Below are 13675 nucleotides of genomic sequence, written 5' to 3'. Positions count from 1 at the left end.
AAATCTAAAACAATTAATGGAGGGGAGCAAAATAGTGCATAAAGATCTAAGCGAGCATGAATTAAACGGGTGCGATCATACCAGCACTAATGCACTGGATCCCATCAGAACTCCGAAGTTAAGTGTGCTTGGGCGAGAGTAGTATTAGGATGCGTGACCTCCTGGGAAGTCCTTGTGTTTCACCCCAATTTTATTAATATTTTATTTCGATATCGTATTTGCAAATTCCATTTGTCGTGTCGGCGAGACAAACTCAAACAACGCGCCGGATACTCGGACCATTTGCGGCACGATCGTCATTACTGAATGGGAACCGTGCAAAAACCGGGCTTTTGGCATTCATCGTGCATTGTGGGCCCCGCGATAGTATTGCATCTATCCGGGGGTGCGGCAGATCTGAAAAACAAACACTCTGCTCACGTAGGAGCTTGTGCACGGTTACCAAGGGAGGAAGGCTGCATACACAGTTTTTTCAAGTCTAAAACAATTAATGGAGGGGAGCAAGATAGTGCATAAAGATCTAAGCGAGCATGAATTAAACGGGTGCGATCATACCAGCACTAATGCACCGGATCCCATCAGAACTCCGAAGTTAAGTGTGCATGGGCGGGAGTAGTCTTAGGATGGGTGACCTCCTGGGAAGTCCTCGTGTTGCACCCCAATTTTATTAATATTTTATTTCGATATCGTATTTGCAAATTCCATTTGTCGTTTCGGCGAGACAAACGCAAACAACGCGCCGGATACTCGGACCATTTGCGGCACGATTGTCATTACTGAATGGGAACCGTGAAAAAACCGGGCTTTTGGCATTCGTCGTGCATTGTGGGCCCCGCGATAGTATTGCATCTATCCGGAGGTGCGGCAGATCTGAAAAGCAAACACTCCGCTCACGTAGGAGCTTGTGCACGGTTACCAAGGGAAGAAGGCTGCATACACATTTTTTTCAAATCTAAAACAATTAATGGAAGGGAGCAAGATAGGTCATAAAGAACTAAGCGAGCATGAATTAAACGGGTGCGATCATACCAGCACTAATGCACCGGATCCAATCAGAACTCCGAAGTTAAGCGTGCTTGGGCGAGAGTAGTACTAGGATGGGTGACCTCCTGGGAAGTCCTCGTGTTGCACCCCAATTTTATTAATATTTTATTTTGATTTGTATTTGCAAATTCCATTTGTTGTTTCTGGGAGACAACTGGAAACAATGCGTCGGATACTCGGACCATTTGCGGCACGATCGTCATTACTGAATGGCAACGATGCAAGAACCGGGCTTTCGGCATTCGTCATGCATTGTGGGCCCCGCGATAGTATTGCATCTATCCGGGGGTGCGGCAGATCTGAAATGCAAACACTCTGCTCACGTAGGAGCTTGTTCACGGTTACCAAGGGAGGAAGGCTGCATACACAGTTTTTTCAAATCTAAAACAATTAATGGAGGGGAGCAAGATAGTGCATAAAGATCTAAGCGAGCATGAATTAAACGGGTGCGATCATACCAACACTAATGCACCGGATCCCATCAGAACTCCGAAGTTAAGTGTGCTTGGGCGAGCGTAGTACTAGGATGGGTGACCTCCTGTGAAAGCCTCGTGTTGCACCCCAATTTTATTAATATTTTATTTCGATATCGTATTTGCAAATTCCATTTGTCGTTTCGGCGAGACAAACGCAAACAACGCGCCGGATACTCGGACCATTTGCGGCACAATCGTCATTACTGTATGAGAACCGTGCAAAAACCGGGCTTTTGGCATTCGTCGTGCATTGTGGGCCCCGCGATAGTATTGCATCTATCCGGGGGTGCGACAGATCTGAAAAGCAAACACTCTGCTCACGTAGGAGCTTGTGCACGGTTACCAAGGGAGGAAGGTTGCATACACAGTTTTTTCAAGTCTAAAACAATTAATGGAGGGGAGCAAGATAGTGCACAAAGATCTAAGCGAGCATGAATTAAACGGGTGCGATCATACCAGCACTAATGCACCGGATCTCATCCGAACTCTGAAGTTAAGCGTGCTTGGGCGAGAGTAGTACTAGGAAGGGTGACCTCCTGGGAAGTCCTCGTGTTGCACCCCAATTTTATTAATATTTTATTTTGATTTGTATTTGCAAATTCCATTTGTTGTTTCTGGGAGACAACTGGAAACAATGCGTCGGATACTCGGACCATTTGCGGCACGATCGTCATTACTGAATGGCAACGATGCAAGAACAGGGCTTTCGGCATTCGTCGTGCATTGTGGGCCCCGCGATAGTATTGCATCTATCCGGGGGTGCGGCAGATCTAAAAAGCAAACACTCTGCTCACGTAAGAGCTTGTGCACGGTTACCAAGGGAGGAAGGCTGCATACACAGTTTTTTCAAGTCTAAAACAATTAATGGAGGGGAGCAAGATAGTGCATAAAGATCTAAGCGAGCATGAATTAAACGGGTGCGATCATACCAGCACTAATGCACCGGATCCCATCCAAACTCCGAAGTTAAGCGTGCTTGGGCGAGAGTAGTACTAGGATGGGTGACCTCCTGGGAAGTCCTCGTGTTGCACCCCAATTTTATTAATATTTTATTTTGATTTGTATTTGCAAATTCCATTTGTTGTTTCTGGGAGACAACTGGAAACAATGCGTCGGATACTCGGACCATTTGCGGCACGATCGTCATTACTGAATGTCAACGATGCAAGAACCGGGCTTTCGGCATTCGTCATGCATTGTGGGCCCCGCGATAGTATGGCATCTATCCGGGGGTGCGGCAGATCTGAAATGCAAACACTCTGCTCACGTAGGAGCTTGTGCACGGTTACCAAGGGAGGAAGGCTGCATACACAGTTTTTTCAAATCTAAAACAATTAATGGAGGGGAGCAAGATAGTGCATAAAGATCTAAGCGAGCATGAATTAAACGGGTGCGATCATACCAGCACTAATGCACCGGATCCCATCAGAACTCCGAAGTTAAGTGTGCATGGGCGGGAGTAGTCCTAGGATCGGTGACCTCCTGGGAAGTCCTCGTGTTGCACCCCAATTTTATTAATATTTTATTTCGATATCGTATTTGCAAATTCCATTTGTCGTTTCGGCGAGACAAACGCAAACAACGCGCCGGATACTCAGACCACTTGCGGCACGATTGTCATTACTGAATGGGAACCGTGAAAAAACCGGGCTTTTGGCATTCGTCGTGCATTGTGGGCCCCGCGATAGTATTGCATCTATCCGGGGGTGCGGCAGATCTAAAAAGCAAACACTCTGCTCACGTAAGAGCTTGTGCACGGTTACCAAGGGAGGAAGGCTGCATACACAGTTTTTTTCAAGTCTAAAACAATTAATGGAGGGGAGCAAGATAGTGCATAAAGATCTAAGCGAGCATGAATTAAACGGGTGCGATCATACCAGTACTAATGCACCGGATCCCATCAGAACTCCGAAGTTAAGCGTGCTTGGGCGAGAGTAGTACTAGGATGGGTGACCTCCTGGGAAGTCCTCGTGTTGCACCCTAATTTTATTAATATTTTATTTTGATTTGTATTTGCAAATTCCATTTGTTGTTTCTGGGAGACAACTGGAAACAATGCGTCGGATACTCGGACCATTTGCGGCACGATCGTCATTACTGAATGGCAACGATGCAAGAACCGGGCTTTCGGCATTCGTCATGCATTGTGGGCCCCGCGATAGTATTGCATCTATCCGGGGGTGCGGCAGATCTAAAAAGCAAACACTCTGCTCACGTAAGAGCTTGTGCACGGTTACCAAGGGAGGAAGGCTGCATACACAGTTTTTTCAAGTCTAAAACAATTAATGGAGGGGAGCAAGATAGTGCATAAAGATCTAAGCGAGCATGAATAAAACGGGTGCGATCATACCAGCACTAATGCACCGGATCCCATCAGAACTCCGAAGTTAAGCGTGCTTGGGCGAGAGTAGTACTAGGATGGGTGACCTCCTGGGAAGTCCTCGTGTTGCACCCCAATTTTATTAATATTTTATTTTGATTTGTATTTGCAAATTCCATTTGTTGTTTCTGGGAGACAACTGGAAACAATGCGTCGGATACTCGGACCATTTGCGGCACGATCGTCATTACTGAATGGCAACGATGCAAGAACCGGGATTTCGGCATTCGTCATGCATTGTGGGCCCCGCGATAGTATTGCATCTATCCGGGGGTGCGGCAGATCTAAAAAGCAAACACTCTGCTCACGTAAGAGCTTGTGCACGGTTACCAAGGGAGGAAGGCTGCATACACAGTTTTTTCAAGTCTAAAACAATTAATGGAGGGGAGCAAGATAGTGCATAAAGATCTAAGCGAGCATGAATTAAACGGGTGCGATCATACCAGCACTAATGCACCGGATCCCATCAGAACTTCGAAGTTAAGCGTGCTTGGGCGAGAGTAGTACTAGGATGGGTGACCTCCTGGGAAGTCCTCGTGTTGCACCCCAATTTTATTAATATTTTATTTTGATTTGTATTTGCAAATTCCATTTGTTGTTTCTGGGAGACAACTGGAAACAATGCGTCGGATACTCGGACCATTTGCGGCACGATCGTCATTACTGAATGTCAACGATGCAAGAACCGGGCTTTCGGCATTCGTCATGCATTGTGGGCCCCGCGATAGTATGGCATCTATCCGGGGGTGCGGCAGATCTGAAATGCAAACACTCTGCTCACGTAGGAGCTTGTGCACGGTTACCAAGGGAGGAAGGCTGCATACACAGTTTTTTCAAATCTAAAACAATTAATGGAGGGGAGCAAGATAGTGCATAAAGATCTAAGCGAGCATGAATTAAACGGGTGCGATCATACCAGCACTAATGCACCGGATCCCATCAGAACTCCGAAGTTAAGTGTGCATGGGCGGGAGTAGTCCTAGGATGGGTGACCTCCTGGGAAGTCCTCGTGTTGCACCCCAATTTTATTAATATTTTATTTCGATATCGTATTTGCAAATTCCATTTGTCGTTTCGGCGAGACAAACGCAAACAACGCGCCGGATACTCGGACCACTTGCGGCACGATTGTCATTACTGAATGGGAACCGTGAAAAAACCGGGCTTTTGGCATTCGTCGTGCATTGTGGGCCCCGCGATAGTATTGCATCTATCCGGGGGTGCGGCAGATCTAAAAAGCATACACTCTGCTCACGTAAGAGCTTGTGCACGGTTACCAAGGGAGGAAGGCTGCATACACAGTTTTTTTCAAGTCTAAAACAATTAATGGAGGGGAGCAAGATAGTGCATAAAGATCTAAGCGAGCATGAATTAAACGGGTGCGATCATACCAGTACTAATGCACCGGATCCCATCAGAACTCCGAAGTTAAGCGTGCTTGGGCGAGAGTAGTACTAGGATGGGTGACCTCTTGGGAAGTCCTCGTGTTGCACCCCAATTTTATTAATATTTTATTTTGATTTGTATTTGCAAATTCCATTTGTTGTTTCTGGGAGACAACTGGAAACAATGCGTCGGATACTCGGACCATTTGCGGCACGATCGTCATTACTGAATGGCAACGATGCAAGAACCGGGCTTTCGGCATTCGTCATGCATTGTGGGCCCCGCGATAGTATTGCATCTATCCGGGGGTGCGGCAGATCTAAAAAGCAAACACTCTGCTCACGTAAGAGCTTGTGCACGGTTACCAAGGGAGGAAGGCTGCATACACAGTTTTTTCAAGTCTAAAACAATTAATGGAGGGGAGCAAGATAGTGCATAAAGATCTAAGCGAGCATGAATTAAACGGGTGCGATCATACCAGCACTAATGCACCGGATCCCATCAGAACTCCGAAGTTAAGCGTGCTTGGGCGAGAGTAGTACTAGGATGGGTGACCTCCTGGGAAGTCCTCGTGTTGCACCCCAATTTTATTAATATTTTATTTTGATTTGTATTTGCAAATTCCATTTGTTGTTTCTGGGAGACAACTGGAAACAATGCGTCGAATACTCGGACCATTTGCGGCACGATCGTCATTACTGAATGGCAACGATGCAAGAACCGGGCTTTCGGCATTCGTCATGCATTGTGGGCCCCGCGATAGTATGGCATCTATCCGGGGGTGCGGCAGATCTGAAATGCAAACACTCTGCTCACGTAGGAGCTTGTGCACGGTTACCAAGGGAGGAAGGCTGCATACACAGTTTTTTCAAATCAAAAACAATTAATGGAGGGGAGCAAGATAGTGCATAAAGATCTAAGCGAGCATGAATTAAACGGGTGCGATCATACCAGCACTAATGCACCGGATCCCATCAGAACTCCGAAGTTAAGCGTGCTTGGGCGAGAGTAGTACTAGGATGGGTGACCTCCTGGGAAGTCCTCGTGTTGCACCCCAATTTTATTAATATTTTATTTTGATTTGTATTTGCAAATTCCATTTGTTGTTTCTGGGAGACAACTGGAAACAATGCGTCGGATACTCGGACCATTTGCGGCACGATCGTCATTACTGAATGTCAACGATGCAAGAACCGGGCTTTCGGCATTCGTCATGCATTGTGGGCCCCGCGATAGTATGGCATCTATCCGGGGGTGCGGCAGATCTGAAATGCAAACACTCTGCTCACGTAGGAGCTTGTGCACGGTTACCAAGGGAGGAAGGCTGCATACACAGTTTTTTCAAATCAAAAACAATTAATGGAGGGGAGCAAGATAGTGCATAAAGATCTAAGCGAGCATGAATTAAACGGGTGCGATCATACCAGCACTAATGCACCGGATCCCATCAGAACTCCGAAGTTAAGTGTGCATGGGCGGGAGTAGTCCTAGGATGGGTGACCTCCTGGGAAGTCCTCGTGTTGCACCCCAATTTTATTAATATTTTATTTCGATATCGTATTTGCAAATTCCATTTGTCGTTTCGGCGAGACAAACGCAAACAACGCGCCAGATACTCGGACCACTTGCGGCACGATTGTCATTACTGAATGGGAACCGTGAAAAAACCGGGCTTTTGGCATTCGTCGTGCATTGTGGGCCCCGCGATAGTATTGCATCTATCCGGGGGTGCGGCAGATCTAAAAAGCAAACACTCTGCTCACGTAAGAGCTTGTGCACGGTTACCAAGGGAGGAAGGCTGCATACACAGTTTTTTTCAAGTCTAAAACAATTAATGGAGGGGAGCAAGATAGTGCATAAAGATCTAAGCGAGCATGAATTAAACGGGTGCGATCATACCAGTACTAATGCACCGGATCCCATCAGAACTCCGAAGTTAAGCGTGCTTGGGCGAGAGTAGTACTAGGATGGGTGACCTCCTGGGAAGTCCTCGTGTTGCACCCCAATTTTATTAATATTTTATTTTGATTTGTATTTGCAAATTCCATTTGTTGTTTCTGGGAGACAACTGGAAACAATGCGTCGGATACTCGGACCATTTGCGGCACGATCGTCATTACTGAATGGCAACGATGCAAGAACCGGGCTTTCGGCATTCGTCATGCATTGTGGGCCCCGCGATAGTATTGCATCTATCCGGGGGTGCGGCAGATCTGAAATGCAAACACTCTGCTCACGTAGGAGCTTGTGCACGGTTACCAAGGGAGGAAGGCTGCATACACAGTTTTTTCAAATCTAAAACAATTAATGGAGGGGAGCAAGATAGTGCATAAAGATCTAAGCGAGCATGAATTAAACGGGTGCGATCATACCAGCACTAATGCACCGGATCCCATCAGAACTCCGAAGTTAAGTGTGCTTGGGCGAGAGTAGTATTAGGATGGGTGACCTCCTGGGAAGTCCTTGTGTTTCACCCCAATTTTATTAATATTTTATTTCGATATCGTATTTGCAAATTCCATTTGTCGTGTCGGCGAGACAAACTCAAACAACGCGCCGGATACTCGGACCATTAGCGGCACGATCGTCATTACTGAATGGGAACCGTGCAAAAACCGGGCTTTTGGCATTCATCGTGCATTGTGGGCCCCGCGATAGTATTGCATCTATCCGGGGGTGCGGCAGATCTGAAAAACAAACACACTGCTCACGTAGGAGCTTGTGCACGGTTACCAAGGGAGGAAGGCTGCATACACAGTTTTTTCAAGTCTAAAACAATTAATGGAGGGGAGCAAGATAGTGCATAAAGATCTAAGCGAGCATGAATTAAACGGGTGCGATCATACCAGCACTAATGCACCGGATCCCATCAGAACTCCGAAGTTAAGTGTGCATGGGCGGGAGTAGTCCTAGGATGGGTGACCTCCTGGGAAGTCCTCGTGTTGCACCCCAATTTTATTAATATTTTATTTCGATATCGTATTTGCAAATTCCATTTGTCGTTTCGGCGAGACAAACGCAAACAACGCGCCGGATACTCGGACCATTTGCGGCACGATTGTCATTACTGAATGGGAACCGTGAAAAAACCGGGCTTTTGGCATTCGTCGTGCATTGTGGGCCCCGCGATAGTATTGCATCTATCCGGAGGTGCGGCAGATCTGAAAAGCAAACACTCCGCTCATAGGAGCTTGTGCACGGTTACCAAGGGAAGAAGGCTGCATACACATTTTTTTCAAATCTAAAACAATTAATGGAAGGGAGCAAGATAGGTCATAAAGATCTAAGCGAGCATGAATTAAACGGGTGCGATCATACCAGCACTAATGCACCGGATCCAATCAGAACTCCGAAGTTAAGCGTGCTTGGGCGAGAGTAGTACTAGGATGGGTGACCTCCTGGGAAGTCCTCGTGTTGCACCCCAATTTTATTAATATTTTATTTTGATTTGTATTTGCAAATTCCATTTGTTGTTTCTGGGAGACAACTGGAAACAATGCGTCGGATACTCGGACCATTTGCGGCACGATCGTCATTACTGAATGGCAACGATGCAAAGACCGGGCTTTCGGCATTCGTCATGCATTGTGGGCCCCGCGATAGTATTGCATCTATCCGGGGGTGCGGCAGATCTGAAATGCAAACACTCTGCTCACGTAGGAGCTTGTTCACGGTTACCAAGGGAGGAAGGCTGCATACACAGTTTTTTCAAATCTAAAACAATTAATGGAGGGGAGCAAGATAGTGCATAAAGATCTAAGCGAGCATGAATTAAACGGGTGCGATCATACCAACACTAATGCACCGGAATCCATCAGAACTCCGAAGTTAAGTGTGCTTGGGCGAGCGTAGTACTAGGATGGGTGACCTCCTGTGAAGTCCTCGTGTTGCACCCCAATTTTATTAATATTTTATTTCGATATCGTATTTGCAAATTCCATTTGTCGTTTCGGCGAGACAAACGCAAACAACGCGCCGGATACTCGTACCATTTGCGGCACAATCGTCATTACTGTATGAGAACCGTGCAAAAACCGGGCTTTTGGCATTCGTCGTGCATTGTGGGCCCCACGATAGTATTGCATCTATCCGGGGGTGCGACAGATCTGAAAAGCAAACACTCTGCTCACGTAGGAGCTTGTGCACGGTTACCAAGGGAGGAAGGCTGCATACACAGTTTTTTCAAGTCTAAAACAATTAATGGAGGGGAGCAAGATAGTGCACAAAGATCTAAGCGAGCATGAATTAAACGGGTGCGATCATACCAGCACTAATGCACCGGATCTCATCAGAACTCTGAAGTTAAGCGTGCTTGGGCGAGAGTAGTACTAGGAAGGGTGACCTCCTGGGAAGTCCTCGTGTTGCACCCCAATTTTATTAATATTTTATTTTGATTTGTATTTGCAAATTCCATTTGTTGTTTCTGGGAGACAACTGGAAACAATGCGTCGGATACTCGGACCATTTGCGGCACGATCGTCATTACTGAATGGCAACGATGCAAGAACCGGGATTTCGGCATTCGTCATGCATTGTGGGCCCCGCGATAGTATTGCATCTATCCGGGGGTGCGGCAGATCTAAAAAGCAAACACTCTGCTCACGTAAGAGCTTGTGCACGGTTACCAAGGGAGGAAGGCTGCATACACAGTTTTTTCAAGTCTAAAACAATTAATGGAGGGGAGCAAGATAGTGCATAAAGATCTAAGCGAGCATGAATTAAACGGGTGCGATCATACCAGCACTAATGCACCGGATCCCATCAGAACTTCGAAGTTAAGCGTGCTTGGGCGAGAGTAGTACTAGGATGGGTGACCTCCTGGGAAGTCCTCGTGTTGCACCCCAATTTTATTAATATTTTATTTTGATTTGTATTTGCAAATTCCATTTGTTGTTTCTGGGAGACAACTGGAAACAATGCGTCGGATACTCGGACCATTTGCGGCACGATCGTCATTACTGAATGTCAACGATGCAAGAACCGGGCTTTCGGCATTCGTCATGCATTGTGGGCCCCGCGATAGTATGGCATCTATCCGGGGGTGCGGCAGATCTGAAATGCAAACACTCTGCTCACGTAGGAGCTTGTGCACGGTTACCAAGGGAGGAAGGCTGCATACACAGTTTTTTCAAATCTAAAACAATTAATGGAGGGGAGCAAGATAGTGCATAAAGATCTAAGCGAGCATGAATTAAACGGGTGCGATCATACCAGCACTAATGCACCGGATCCCATCAGAACTCCGAAGTTAAGTTTGCATGGGCGGGAGTAGTCCTAGGATGGGTGACCTCCTGGGAAGTCCTCGTGTTGCACCCCAATTTTATTAATATTTTATTTCGATATCGTATTTGCAAATTCCATTTGTCGTTTCGGCGAGACAAACGCAAACAACGCGCCGGATACTCGGACCACTTGCGGCACGATTGTCATTACTGAATGGGAACCGTGAAAAAACCGGGCTTTTGGCATTCGTCGTGCATTGTGGGCCCCGCGATAGTATTGCATCTATCCGGGGGTGCGGCAGATCTAAAAAGCAAACACTCTGCTCACGTAAGAGCTTGTGCACGGTTACCAAGGGAGGAAGGCTGCATACACAGTTTTTTTCAAGTCTAAAACAATTAATGGAGGGGAGCAAGATAGTGCATAAAGATCTAAGCGAGCATGAATTAAACGGGTGCGATCATACCAGTACTAATGCACCGGATCCCATCAGAACTCCGAAGTTAAGCGTGCTTGGGCGAGAGTAGTACTAGGATGGGTGACCTCTTGGGAAGTCCTCGTGTTGCACCCCAATTTTATTAATATTTTATTTTGATTTGTATTTGCAAATTCCATTTGTTGTTTCTGGGAGACAACTGGAAACAATGCGTCGGATACTCGGACCATTTGCGGCACGATCGTCATTACTGAATGGCAACGATGCAAGAACCGGGCTTTCGGCATTCGTCATGCATTGTGGGCCCCGCGATAGTATTGCATCTATCCGGGGGTGCGGCAGATCTAAAAAGCAAACACTCTGCTCACGTAAGAGCTTGTGCACGGTTACCAAGGGAGGAAGGCTGCATACACAGTTTTTTCAAGTCTAAAACAATTAATGGAGGGGAGCAAGATAGTGCATAAAGATCTAAGCGAGCATGAATTAAACGGGTGCGATCATACCAGCACTAATGCACCGGATCCCATCAGAACTCCGAAGTTAAGCGTGCTTGGGCGAGAGTAGTACTAGGATGGGTGACCTCCTGGGAAGTCCTCGTGTTGCACCCCAATTTTATTAATATTTTATTTTGATTTGTATTTGCAAATTCCATTTGTTGTTTCTGGGAGACAACTGGAAACAATGCGTCGAATACTCGGACCATTTGCGGCACGATCGTCATTACTGAATGGCAACGATGCAAGAACCGGGCTTTCGGCATTCGTCATGCATTGTGGGCCCCGCGATAGTATGGCATCTATCCGGGGGTGCGGCAGATCTGAAATGCAAACACTCTGCTCACGTAGGAGCTTGTGCACGGTTACCAAGGGAGGAAGGCTGCATACACAGTTTTTTCAAATCAAAAACAATTAATGGAGGGGAGCAAGATAGTGCATAAAGATCTAAGCGAGCATGAATTAAACGGGTGCGATCATACCAGCACTAATGCACCGGATCCCATCAGAACTCCGAAGTTAAGTGTGCATGGGCGGGAGTAGTCCTAGGATGGGTGACCTCCTGGGAAGTCCTCGTGTTGCACCCCAATTTTATTAATATTTTATTTCGATATCGTATTTGCAAATTCCATTTGTCGTTTCGGCGAGACAAACGCAAACAACGCGCCGGATACTCGGACCACTTGCGGCACGATTGTCATTACTGAATGGGAACCGTGAAAAAACCGGGCTTTTGGCATTCGTCGTGCATTGTGGGCCCCGCGATAGTATTGCATCTATCCGGGGGTGCGGCAGATCTAAAAAGCAAACACTCTGCTCACGTAAGAGCTTGTGCACGGTTACCAAGGGAGGAAGGCTGCATACACAGTTTTTTTCAAGTCTAAAACAATTAATGGAGGGGAGCAAGATAGTGCATAAAGATCTAAGCGAGCATGAATTAAACGGGTGCGATCATACCAGTACTAATGCACCGGATCCCATCAGAACTCCGAAGTTAAGCGTGCTTGGGCGAGAGTAGTACTAGGATGGGTGACCTCCTGGGAAGTCCTCGTGTTGCACCCCAATTTTATTAATATTTTATTTTGATTTGTATTTGCAAATTCCATTTGTTGTTTCTGGGAGACAACTGGAAACAATGCGTCGGATACTCGGACCATTTGCGGCACGATCGTCATTACTGAATGGCAACGATGCAAGAACCGGGCTTTCGGCATTCGTCATGCATTGTGGGCCCCGCGATAGTATTGCATCTATCCGGGGGTGCGGCAGATCTGAAATGCAAACACTCTGCTCACGTAGGAGCTTGTGCACGGTTACCAAGGGAGGAAGGCTGCATACACAGTTTTTTCAAATCTAAAACAATTAATGGAGGGGAGCAAGATAGTGCATAAAGATCTAAGCGAGCATGAATTAAACGGGTGCGATCATACCAGCACTAATGCACCGGATCCCATCAGAACTCCGAAGTTAAGTGTGCTTGGGCGAGAGTAGTATTAGGATGGGTGACCTCCTGGGAAGTCCTTGTGTTTCACCCCAATTTTATTAATATTTTATTTCGATATCGTATTTGCAAATTCCATTTGTCGTGTCGGCGAGACAAACTGAAACAACGCGCCGGATACTCGGACCATTAGCGGCACGATCGTCATTACTGAATGGGAACCGTGCAAAAACCGGGCTTTTGGCATTCATCGTGCATTGTGGGCCCCGCGATAGTATTGCATCTATCCGGGGGTGCGGCAGATCTGAAAAACAAACACACTGCTCACGTAGGAGCTTGTGCACGGTTACCAAGGGAGGAAGGCTGCATACACAGTTTTTTCAAGTCTAAAACAATTAATGGAGGGGAGCAAGATAGTGCATAAAGATCTAAGCGAGCATGAATTAAACGGGTGCGATCATACCAGCACTAATGCACCGGATCCCATCAGAACTCCGAAGTTAAGTGTGCATGGGCGGGAGTAGTCCTAGGATGGGTGACCTCCTGGGAAGTCCTCGTGTTGCACCCCAATTTTATTAATATTTTATTTCGATATCGTATTTGCAAATTCCATTTGTCGTTTCGGCGAGACAAACGCAAACAACGCGCCGGATACTCGGACCATTTGCGGCACGATTGTCATTACTGAATGGGAACCGTGAAAAAACCGGGCTTTTGGCATTCGTCGTGCATTGTGGGCCCCGCGATAGTATTGCATCTATCCGGAGGTGCGGCAGATCTGAAAAGCAAACACTCCGC

At 46.7% G+C, this 13675-nt stretch overlaps 27 non-coding genes and 2 pseudogenes across 27 annotated transcripts; all 29 read left to right on the top strand.

The window, feature by feature from the left end:
* The first annotated feature begins 67 nt into the window (after positions 1-67).
* LOC148798390 (5S ribosomal RNA) lies at positions 68-186 on the top strand (annotated as a pseudogene).
* A 355-nt stretch (positions 187-541) lies between these two features.
* On the top strand, positions 542-660 carry LOC148798389 (5S ribosomal RNA). The gene has a single exon (XR_016075705.1). It is a non-coding gene; the product is annotated as a 5S ribosomal RNA (ribosomal RNA).
* A 355-nt stretch (positions 661-1015) lies between these two features.
* On the top strand, positions 1016-1134 carry LOC148798388 (5S ribosomal RNA). Its single transcript, XR_016072738.1, has one exon. It is a non-coding gene; the product is annotated as a 5S ribosomal RNA (ribosomal RNA).
* A 354-nt stretch (positions 1135-1488) lies between these two features.
* On the top strand, positions 1489-1607 carry LOC148798387 (5S ribosomal RNA). The gene has a single exon (XR_016075486.1). It is a non-coding gene; the product is annotated as a 5S ribosomal RNA (ribosomal RNA).
* A 355-nt stretch (positions 1608-1962) lies between these two features.
* Positions 1963-2081, top strand: LOC148798386 (5S ribosomal RNA). Its single transcript, XR_016072981.1, has one exon. It is a non-coding gene; the product is annotated as a 5S ribosomal RNA (ribosomal RNA).
* A 354-nt stretch (positions 2082-2435) lies between these two features.
* On the top strand, positions 2436-2554 carry LOC148798385 (5S ribosomal RNA). The gene has a single exon (XR_016072249.1). It is a non-coding gene; the product is annotated as a 5S ribosomal RNA (ribosomal RNA).
* A 354-nt stretch (positions 2555-2908) lies between these two features.
* On the top strand, positions 2909-3027 carry LOC148798384 (5S ribosomal RNA). The gene has a single exon (XR_016070442.1). It is a non-coding gene; the product is annotated as a 5S ribosomal RNA (ribosomal RNA).
* Positions 3028-3383: 356 nt separating this feature from the next.
* LOC148798383 (5S ribosomal RNA) lies at positions 3384-3502 on the top strand. Its single transcript, XR_016071188.1, has one exon. It is a non-coding gene; the product is annotated as a 5S ribosomal RNA (ribosomal RNA).
* Positions 3503-3856: 354 nt separating this feature from the next.
* Positions 3857-3975, top strand: LOC148798382 (5S ribosomal RNA). Its single transcript, XR_016075463.1, has one exon. It is a non-coding gene; the product is annotated as a 5S ribosomal RNA (ribosomal RNA).
* A 354-nt stretch (positions 3976-4329) lies between these two features.
* On the top strand, positions 4330-4448 carry LOC148798381 (5S ribosomal RNA). Its single transcript, XR_016071831.1, has one exon. It is a non-coding gene; the product is annotated as a 5S ribosomal RNA (ribosomal RNA).
* A 354-nt stretch (positions 4449-4802) lies between these two features.
* On the top strand, positions 4803-4921 carry LOC148798380 (5S ribosomal RNA). The gene has a single exon (XR_016074297.1). It is a non-coding gene; the product is annotated as a 5S ribosomal RNA (ribosomal RNA).
* Positions 4922-5277: 356 nt separating this feature from the next.
* Positions 5278-5396, top strand: LOC148798379 (5S ribosomal RNA). The gene has a single exon (XR_016071316.1). It is a non-coding gene; the product is annotated as a 5S ribosomal RNA (ribosomal RNA).
* Positions 5397-5750: 354 nt separating this feature from the next.
* LOC148798378 (5S ribosomal RNA) lies at positions 5751-5869 on the top strand. The gene has a single exon (XR_016075452.1). It is a non-coding gene; the product is annotated as a 5S ribosomal RNA (ribosomal RNA).
* Positions 5870-6223: 354 nt separating this feature from the next.
* LOC148798377 (5S ribosomal RNA) lies at positions 6224-6342 on the top strand. The gene has a single exon (XR_016075441.1). It is a non-coding gene; the product is annotated as a 5S ribosomal RNA (ribosomal RNA).
* A 354-nt stretch (positions 6343-6696) lies between these two features.
* LOC148798376 (5S ribosomal RNA) lies at positions 6697-6815 on the top strand. The gene has a single exon (XR_016074296.1). It is a non-coding gene; the product is annotated as a 5S ribosomal RNA (ribosomal RNA).
* Positions 6816-7171: 356 nt separating this feature from the next.
* LOC148798375 (5S ribosomal RNA) lies at positions 7172-7290 on the top strand. Its single transcript, XR_016071167.1, has one exon. It is a non-coding gene; the product is annotated as a 5S ribosomal RNA (ribosomal RNA).
* A 354-nt stretch (positions 7291-7644) lies between these two features.
* On the top strand, positions 7645-7763 carry LOC148798374 (5S ribosomal RNA). Its single transcript, XR_016069882.1, has one exon. It is a non-coding gene; the product is annotated as a 5S ribosomal RNA (ribosomal RNA).
* Positions 7764-8118: 355 nt separating this feature from the next.
* Positions 8119-8237, top strand: LOC148798373 (5S ribosomal RNA). The gene has a single exon (XR_016074295.1). It is a non-coding gene; the product is annotated as a 5S ribosomal RNA (ribosomal RNA).
* Positions 8238-8590: 353 nt separating this feature from the next.
* LOC148798372 (5S ribosomal RNA) lies at positions 8591-8709 on the top strand. The gene has a single exon (XR_016072737.1). It is a non-coding gene; the product is annotated as a 5S ribosomal RNA (ribosomal RNA).
* A 354-nt stretch (positions 8710-9063) lies between these two features.
* Positions 9064-9182, top strand: LOC148798371 (5S ribosomal RNA; annotated as a pseudogene).
* Positions 9183-9537: 355 nt separating this feature from the next.
* Positions 9538-9656, top strand: LOC148798370 (5S ribosomal RNA). Its single transcript, XR_016074454.1, has one exon. It is a non-coding gene; the product is annotated as a 5S ribosomal RNA (ribosomal RNA).
* A 354-nt stretch (positions 9657-10010) lies between these two features.
* Positions 10011-10129, top strand: LOC148798369 (5S ribosomal RNA). Its single transcript, XR_016071830.1, has one exon. It is a non-coding gene; the product is annotated as a 5S ribosomal RNA (ribosomal RNA).
* Positions 10130-10483: 354 nt separating this feature from the next.
* On the top strand, positions 10484-10602 carry LOC148798368 (5S ribosomal RNA). The gene has a single exon (XR_016069328.1). It is a non-coding gene; the product is annotated as a 5S ribosomal RNA (ribosomal RNA).
* Positions 10603-10958: 356 nt separating this feature from the next.
* On the top strand, positions 10959-11077 carry LOC148798367 (5S ribosomal RNA). Its single transcript, XR_016071315.1, has one exon. It is a non-coding gene; the product is annotated as a 5S ribosomal RNA (ribosomal RNA).
* Positions 11078-11431: 354 nt separating this feature from the next.
* LOC148798366 (5S ribosomal RNA) lies at positions 11432-11550 on the top strand. The gene has a single exon (XR_016075429.1). It is a non-coding gene; the product is annotated as a 5S ribosomal RNA (ribosomal RNA).
* Positions 11551-11904: 354 nt separating this feature from the next.
* On the top strand, positions 11905-12023 carry LOC148798365 (5S ribosomal RNA). Its single transcript, XR_016074294.1, has one exon. It is a non-coding gene; the product is annotated as a 5S ribosomal RNA (ribosomal RNA).
* A 356-nt stretch (positions 12024-12379) lies between these two features.
* On the top strand, positions 12380-12498 carry LOC148798364 (5S ribosomal RNA). The gene has a single exon (XR_016071166.1). It is a non-coding gene; the product is annotated as a 5S ribosomal RNA (ribosomal RNA).
* Positions 12499-12852: 354 nt separating this feature from the next.
* Positions 12853-12971, top strand: LOC148798363 (5S ribosomal RNA). Its single transcript, XR_016069880.1, has one exon. It is a non-coding gene; the product is annotated as a 5S ribosomal RNA (ribosomal RNA).
* A 355-nt stretch (positions 12972-13326) lies between these two features.
* Positions 13327-13445, top strand: LOC148798362 (5S ribosomal RNA). Its single transcript, XR_016074293.1, has one exon. It is a non-coding gene; the product is annotated as a 5S ribosomal RNA (ribosomal RNA).
* Positions 13446-13675: the final 230 nt, after the last annotated feature.

Source organism: Nelumbo nucifera, chromosome 4 (assembly GCF_055504915.1).
Source record: "Nelumbo nucifera cultivar China Antique chromosome 4, China Antique-T2T, whole genome shotgun sequence".
Classification (NCBI taxonomy): Eukaryota; Viridiplantae; Streptophyta; class Magnoliopsida; order Proteales; family Nelumbonaceae; genus Nelumbo; species Nelumbo nucifera.
The sequence above is the reverse complement of the archived record's forward strand: the minus strand, read 5'-3'. Positions and strand labels throughout refer to the sequence as shown.